At 41.3% G+C, this 8,261-nt stretch overlaps 1 pseudogene; it reads left to right on the forward strand.

Moving 5' to 3' along the window:
• Positions 1-5,563: 5,563 nt before the first annotated feature.
• Positions 5,564-6,208, forward strand: LOC110297952 (annotated as a pseudogene).
• Positions 6,209-8,261: the final 2,053 nt, after the last annotated feature.

Below are 8,261 nucleotides of genomic sequence, written 5' to 3' on the forward strand. Positions count from 1 at the left end.
GGAGGTGAAGTCTACAAGTTCACACACTGCTTGGTCCTTTGCTTTGAGATCTGAGAGTATCTCACCTTCCAGGTTCCAGAGACTCATTCCAAATTTTAGACTATGCTGTGAAATACAGTTTTCAATACTGAAACCACAATAATAAACGTTTTCAGAAAGGCTTTTAAGCAGATGAATTTTTAAAATTATCTTTAATTTTTGTTTTACAGTCCAGTTGTTATGCCCTCCCAGCCCACCTTCCAACAGTTCCTCATCCCATTCCTCCTCCCCTTTCTCCAATAGGATGTCCCCACTTCCCTACCCCCACACCACCAGACTTCAAGTTTTTCAAGGGTTATGTGTATCTTCTTTCATTGAGGCCAGACCAGGCAGTCCTCTGCTGTATATGTGCCTGGGTCAGGGCTCATATCAGCTAGTGCATGCTGCCTGGTTGGGGGCTCCTATCTGAAAGATCCCAAGTGTCCAGGTTAGTTGAGACAGCTGGTCTTCTTAAGGAGTTGCGCTCCTCCTCAACTTCTTCCAGTATTTCCATAATTCAACCACAGGGATCCTTGGCTTCTGTCCACTGGTTTGGTTATATAGGAATTGTCTATGTAGGACGATTGAGACCATTCTAAAACCTATAAGGTTTCCTTTGCTCATGCAAAGTTAATATTATTGAATATCCTATTATAATAACCTATGATAAGAGGTTGGGATATCGGTGTGTATTTATTTATTCATATGTGCACGGATGTTAAATGTGTAAAAAAAAAGCATATAGGAATGAAAAGACAACTGCTTTTTCTTCTTTATTTGATCTCCAATTTATTTTGCTACAGAGTCTGTCATTGAACATATATAACAATTTTATAGAGAGTTTCTATTACATACTTAGATAAAAAATAGACAATCTCACGTTGATTGTTTTTTTATTAAATTATTTTATTTACATTCCAAAACTTGTTCCCCTTTCAAGTCCCCCCTCCCTGATCTTTTCACCCCATCCTCCCCCGCCCACCTCTGAGAGGGTGCTCCCCCTCCTGCATCCCTACCCACATCAGCATTCCTCCTCCCTGGGGCATTAAGATTCCACAGGATAAAGTGCATCCTCTCCCACTATAGCCATACAAGGTACACATGTGCCTGGGGCCAAAAACCAGCCCATGTATTGTCCTTGATGTTTGGCTTAGTCTTTGGGAGCTCTTAGTGCTCTGGGTTAGGTGAAACTGTTATTCTTCTTCTGAGGGATAACAGAAGACACTGTCCAGTCAAATGCCAGGGTCCATAAAATATTAGAAAGTTCATTATCACATGGTTTCTAAATGCTACTTTAAAATTAACAGAAGTGATTTATTTCAGAAGAAACCCTTTATCTATACAAAAGGGTGACTTTTCTTTCTAGTCACTGTCAAAAAAGTTTCATGAACAAGGAAAATATGTTAACACATGTAGAATCAAGCCATACTGAACAGAATTAAGGACTTTCAATTCCTGGCATTCTTAATTCTACTAACATTCAAAACCTGGCCTAAGGAGTAGACTCATGCCAATTGTTTTGTTGTTGTTGTTGTCGTTGTTGTTGTAGTTGCTGTTGTTGTTGTTGTTTTGTTATGTTTTATTTTTTGTGAGTTTTAAATGAATAAACCATCCATAAATGTGTAGACTCATCGTCATATGTACAAATCATAAAGGGTTTTCTTATAATTAATATTTTATGACAATTTACCTTGTGCATTAATATTTCAGTTTATATGAGAAGGAAATTAACGATTCAATATTATCATATGAAATTTCTAATCATATGAATTCTTCAAATGCTTACAAAATTGTCTATATTAGTAGGTATTTGTAAATGAGTCTTCGCATGTGTAAAGATGCTGCACATATGAGCACAGGCTTGTGGGGTACAAAAATCATCATGTAGCCTTATCCTCAATCCAATCCCACCATATTTTTGTGATTGGCACTGAACCTAGAGATCAGCAGCTTGTCAGGAAAGACCAACACATATGGTTTAATTGTTCACTTGTTTGTTTTTTATGCAGAAGTTAGAGATTCAAGCACATATCTTCATGTTCCATAACAAATAATTTACAACTCAATTTCATAAAAAATATTTTTATTTTTTATTAATCATTCCATTTGTTTACATATCAAATAATATCCCCCTTCCAGGTTTCTCCTCCACAAATCCCCCATCCCACATCTGCCCTCTCCTTCCTCCCATTTGCCTCTATGAGGGATCTTCCCCACCCACCCACTCCCATCCTTCCACTTCAGCATCCCCTTACATTATTGTACATATTGTTCACAAATGTAATAAAATTATCTTTTTGTCAATTCATATTCATCTCTATGAATTGATATTTCCATCTCCCTATCCAACATTTCATATACTGTCATCTTCTGTGTAATGCTTATGACATGATGATGCAGTATTTCTCTAGAAATTTCACATGACTCCTTGGGTAAGTGTAGGCCTGCATACCAGAGGCTATCTGAGTAGATCTCCAGCCAGGGAAGGGAAATTTTCTCTGTCACCTCAGCTGCTGCTGCTGCTGCTGCTGATGATGATGATGATGATGATCATGATGATGATGATGTTGTTGCTGCTCCAAGAAACCTGCTCACATTGGCTGTGCTGAGCCTAGCCAGCAATAGTAGTGCAGAGGAGATTCTGGTGGCTAAGGTTTCAGGAGAGCAGTTCTCTTTTCTCGTGTGTTATAGCTTTTTATGACAAATACGCTCAGACAACAGAGTAATTTTCACACAACTTTATTCCTTCTGGATAGGATGTTATATACAGTTTTGGGGTGGTGCAGGGTCTGTTAGTAGGTGCTTCCTACACATCTACATGTGGAAGGGCTTAGGGCATTGTATTTACATGACTCATGGCCACAAATCTCTCTATGAGGGTTTGCAGCTATGTGACAGGGTCTGGGGCCTGGGGCAGGCAAAGCTCCTACTCTTCCTTCAGGATCTCTGGATTGTCTAGCCTTAGCTTGATCTTACCAGGCTTCCTCTCATGGTTCACAATACTGCAGTGTACGTTTGTAGGCCTGTGCCCATTCCACCACAAGGCAGGGTCTCTTGGGGAGGCAGAACTCATGGAGTTTGATTGTGCTTATCTCATGCCAAGGGAAGTTGCCAGGATGTAGGGAAGCACTGAGACTCAACTCTGGGAGTAGGAAAGCACAGTCTGAGATGTGAGAAAGCTGGAGCTGGCTTGGGGGTCCCCGGGCCTGTGACAAGGCTCGTGAAAACCCAGGCACTGCTGGAAGCTACAACAAAGCAGAGAATGAAGTTGAGGGCCATGGTCCATGTCTAGCCCATGACAGGGGAGGGGTTGGGGAAGGGGAGCTCCAATGAGTTCCAGCAGTGATAGTCCTTGGCTTGACAGCAGCAGGCTTGGTGGTAGTTGTGGCTAGGAGTGCAGAGAGGCCTTCTATGAGAGACTAGACTGATGCTCTGTATGTGAAGGCATTTTGTCTGCCTTGCAACAGTGTGTCTCAATAAAAAGAAGAAGTCCATAGTTCCAAATAATTTATTATCATGGAGGAAATTAGATGCATTAAACCATACACCACTTCTTTTTTTCAAAAAATTTTATTAGATATTTTCTTCATGTACATTTCAAATGTTATTCCTAAAGTCCCCTATACCCTCCCCCTGCCCTCCTCCCCAACCCACCCACTCCCACTTCCTGGCCCTGGCATTCCCCTGTATTGGGGCATATGATCTTCACAAGACCAAGGGCCTCTTCTCCCACTGATGGCCAACTAGACCATCATCTATTACATATGCAACTAGAGACATAGTTCTGTGGGGTACAGTTTAGTTCACATTGTTGATCTTCCTATAGGGTTGCTGACCCTTTTAGCTCCGTGGTTACTTACTCTAGCTCCTTCTTTAGGCGACCTTTGTTCCATCCAATAGATGACTGTGAGCATCCACTTCTGTATTTGCCAGGCACTGGCATAGCCTCAGAAGACAAAGCTATATCAGGGTCCTGTCAGCAAAATCTTCCTGGCACATGTAGTAGTGTCTGCATTTGGTGGCTGTTTATGGGATGGATCCCCAGGTGAGGCAGTCTCTGGATGGTCCTTTCTACTGCCTCAGCTCTGAACTTTGTCTCTGTAACTCCTTCTGTGGGTATTTTGTTGCCCATTCTAAGAAGGAACGAAGTATCCACATTTTGGTCTTCCTACTTCTTGACTTTCATGTGTTTTGTAATTATCTTGGTTAGTCTAAGTTTCTGGGCTACTATCTAGTTATCAGTGAGTGCATATCATGTGTGTTCTTTTGTGATTGGGTTATCTCACTCATGATGATATCCTCCAGATGCATCCATTTGTCTAAGAATTTCATATATTTATTGCTTTTAATAGCGGAGTAGTACTCCATTGTGTAAATGTACCACATTTTATGTACCCATTCCTCTGTTGAGGGACATCTGGGTTTCTTTCAGCTTCTGTCTATTATCAATAAGGCTGCTATGAACATAGTGGAGTATGCGTCCTTTTTACACGTTGGAGCATCTTCTGGGTATATGCCCAGGAGAGGTATTGCTGGATTCAGGTAGTACTATGTCGAATTTTCTGAGGAACCACCAGACTGATTTCCACAGTAGCTGTGCCAGTTTGCAATCCCACCAGCAATGGAGAAGTTTTTCTCTTTCTCCACATCCTTACCAGCATTTTCTGTCTCCTGAATTTTTGATCTTAGCCATTCTTACTGGTCATTTGCCAGTTCTTAGGATGGATCTGAGATTAAATGTCTTTTGCAGGGAGGAATTTCTGGGAAGGGAAGATTATTAGCATGCCCTCTGGGCTTCTTCTTACCTCATTAGCATGGAGAACTCTGTTTTAAGCTTAATTGACTGCTGTCACATCCCCTTTTACTATTGTTTTGGTCTGAGTTGTTAGGAATACCTCATCTACATGTGGGAGTGCTAGGCGCATTGCCCTTACATCACTGATGGCCACAATAATATAGAGGGCTGTGGATATATGACAGGAGCCTTGTGCTGGGAGCAGGCAAAGCTCTTACCACTCTTTTAGAGTCTTGAGTTTTCAAGCCTTTAGCTCAACCTTACTATGCTTCCTCTCATGGTCCACAGCCCCACACTGCAGGTAATTGCTTTCTAAGTTAAAACAGTCATACTTCATATTGGATGTGCTCACTTTAAAGAGATGAAGGGATATTTTTAAGCAAACACATCTGTAATTAAGTAAGGATAGTCACATTAAGTCTTGGCTACTGCACCATCAGTACTAACAACAACAACAACAACAACAAAGAAAAAACAAACACACACACAAGTAAATGTAGACTAGAACTTTTTTGTGTTATTGTTTATTTCTCCTTTAAAATTATGAAGACAAAGGTATTATATGGGGCAGTACAATGAAACATGATTCATAAAAGTATCCTCAATTAACACAATCATATTTTAGCTACCCAGTGTTTAAAACTATGACAGTTAGCAGGGGGGGGGGATCCAGTTGCTGGCTCTGAGTCAAGGAGGCCTCTATGGAAGTGAATCAATCCATCAGGAAACTAAGCCTTGTGAGCTTCCATGATGACTGTGAACAATAGCAACAAGATGGTGCAGCACATTAACTACAGGATGAGAGGCATCCTGCAAAACAGCTAGATCTTCACTGGACCTTCAAAACATTTGACAAGCATATGAATTTATCTTTTGTGTCTGTGATGAGTTCAGGAAGATTAAGCTAAAGAACTCCAAACAAGCAGAAATAGAAGAGAAGTGAGTCATTGTTCTGGTGTTGCTTTATGGGGGAGAACCTGGTCTACATGACAGTAGAAGGACCTCCTCCACCTAAAGATACTGGCATTGCCCGAGTGCCAATTGTTGGAGCTGCTGGACGGCCAGGTATTCTCAAGGCTGCTGGAGGAGGAATCCCAGCTGGTGTTCCCATGCCCCAGGTTCCTGTAGGTTTTTCTGGGCTAGTATGAAATATTGGAGGGTCATCCCAGCAGGTGATGACCCCACAAGGAAGAGTTACTGTTGCAACTGTTGCAGCTGCAGCCAGAGCCAGTAATGCAGGAGTCTCAACTCAGTACACACCTGGTAATGGGTGTCCTCCCCCACCTATGGGTAAAGGGGTCTCCTCCAGGTATAATGGGCCTATGTCCTGGCAAGAGGTCTCCCATTCGTGCCCCAATGGGATCTGTCCTGGATGAGGAACTCCAATGGGTATGACCCCTTCCTGGGATATAAACTCCTTCTCCAGGAATGCAGGTATGCTCTGATCTTCACACAGCATTATGTCAGTAGCTTCATAGAGGTGTGGGCCCTATTCTCCAGGGCCAGATTAACACAGACATCTTTGCTTTTTATGCTGTGAGTAGAGTCTTACTGGATTGTGTGGTTTCCCTTTCAGGGACTCTCCCTGGGAAATGAGTCCCAAGACTCATCTTGGATCTCCTCAGTTACTTTTCTGTTTTTTAAAAGGCTATATGTAGTCTAATTTCCTGTGTGGCCTATGAAGCTGATAATAAACTGTGAGAATGTTAAAAATTATTATAGTCATTATCAGGCTCGATAATGAGCAACACAAAGCACTTTAATTTCATAAACACAAGGGATGTATCACAGAGAAGTGATTGGTGAAAAGGTAATGCTAATGAGATGCTGGCCAGTCAATGGATATTCATTTTCAAATAGTGACAAAGAAATTTGCTGAGTACATTTATTTCAGTGAGAGTATAAAACAGTAATATGATTCCACTGAGAGATAAGTGATTTTCAAATATTCTTATGTCTTGCTGGAGTTCATAGGATGAATGGTACAGGCAGATAGGGAAGAGAAAATAAAATATAAAAACATGTGTTTGCAAAAGCAAAATGACAGTTAAACCTTACTCCAAAACCCAGATCTTAATGCAGTTTTGCTATGCCAAGTACAATTGATATCACTGGGAGGCCTGCTTATTTCTGAAGTGAAATGGACATGCAGAGGAGAAGGGGGCTGAGGGGTCCAGAGCAAGGGGCGGGAGCAGACACTGTGGCTGGGAAGAGAGAAGAACAAATAAATAAAAGAAAAAAGGAAAAAAAAACAAAACAAAACAGTTGAACCTCTGAAACCCTGAAACGCAGCATGTCCCCAAGAAAATGTAAGGAACAGATTTCAAACTGCATCATGTTCCTTGCCTTTTTCTGCAGGAGTACAGGACTGAGAGAGGGATGCCAGATATTAAGCAGAAGCAGTGGCTTCAGAAGCAGATTCACATTTCCTACACAAGAAGAAGGAGCCTGTGACTAAAGCAGGAGTGTGGGGAATCCTAGAAAAATCTCTGCCTGTGCTGTTCATTGGCTCTGTTGCCTGCAAGATTCAGGAGCAGTCCTCCTTTTCTTTTGCAGCTTACAGTCAGGCTTTGGCTAGATCAGGTACCAGTTGGTACCTGGAATCTAGCCAGGAGCCTGACTGGTAAAAACCCTGGCTGCAGAGATTTTTATTACCTCTGGTTGCCTCTGATTGGAGGAGTGCATACATTCAAATAGAGAATGGACTGAGAACCAATCAGGAGAGAGATCTCAAACCCAGGCATGAAACGCAAAAGCCTGCAAGCCTGCGGTAACCTTGGAGATCTTCACAAGAGCAGCTGATTCATTTATCTCTCCACCCAACCCCCGCCTTTGTGTTGCAGCAGAAGCAGGGAAAATGAAAGAGAAAAGCTAGAAAAAATAAAATTTAACCCTGAGTACTACTGGCTCTAATTTACAATCCACAAACCTGCCCATTGTACTTAGGGCTAATCATGTATCTGGGTGCCTGGGAATGGATGCTGGCTATCTAGATGAAAGCCTCCATTTCTGTCTGTATCTTTCTGATTTTGAGTCTAGAATGCTATGTGCAGCGTGCTGCTGACTCTTTGTGATACGCTTGTGTCAGTTTCCCCAATTGCTATGATTATATGCTTGAATTATAACAGTACATGTTATATTTGTGTCTATTTGAGTGCCTTACCAAAAGCTGCTTCGGTTTGAAAAAGAAATCTTGCCTTTAAGCCCTACTTAAAATGTATCCAACTAGGGTAATTATCACATTGTCATAATGATAAAGAAATAGTTTAATAGGTATTTATTTTATTGAAGATTTTAAAATAAATGTATATTCTCAACAATGCTGTGTAAGTGTAGGGAAGGTTTTTATATGTGGTTGTCCATGTGTCTGCTGGCAAGCAGCAATCATTATTTCTCAGGGGCAATTGATACTCTTAACATTTTTATTCAATACTAATATATGAAATAA

Source organism: Mus caroli, chromosome 7 (assembly GCF_900094665.2).
Source record: "Mus caroli chromosome 7, CAROLI_EIJ_v1.1, whole genome shotgun sequence".
In the NCBI taxonomy this organism is placed as follows: domain Eukaryota; kingdom Metazoa; phylum Chordata; class Mammalia; order Rodentia; family Muridae; genus Mus; species Mus caroli.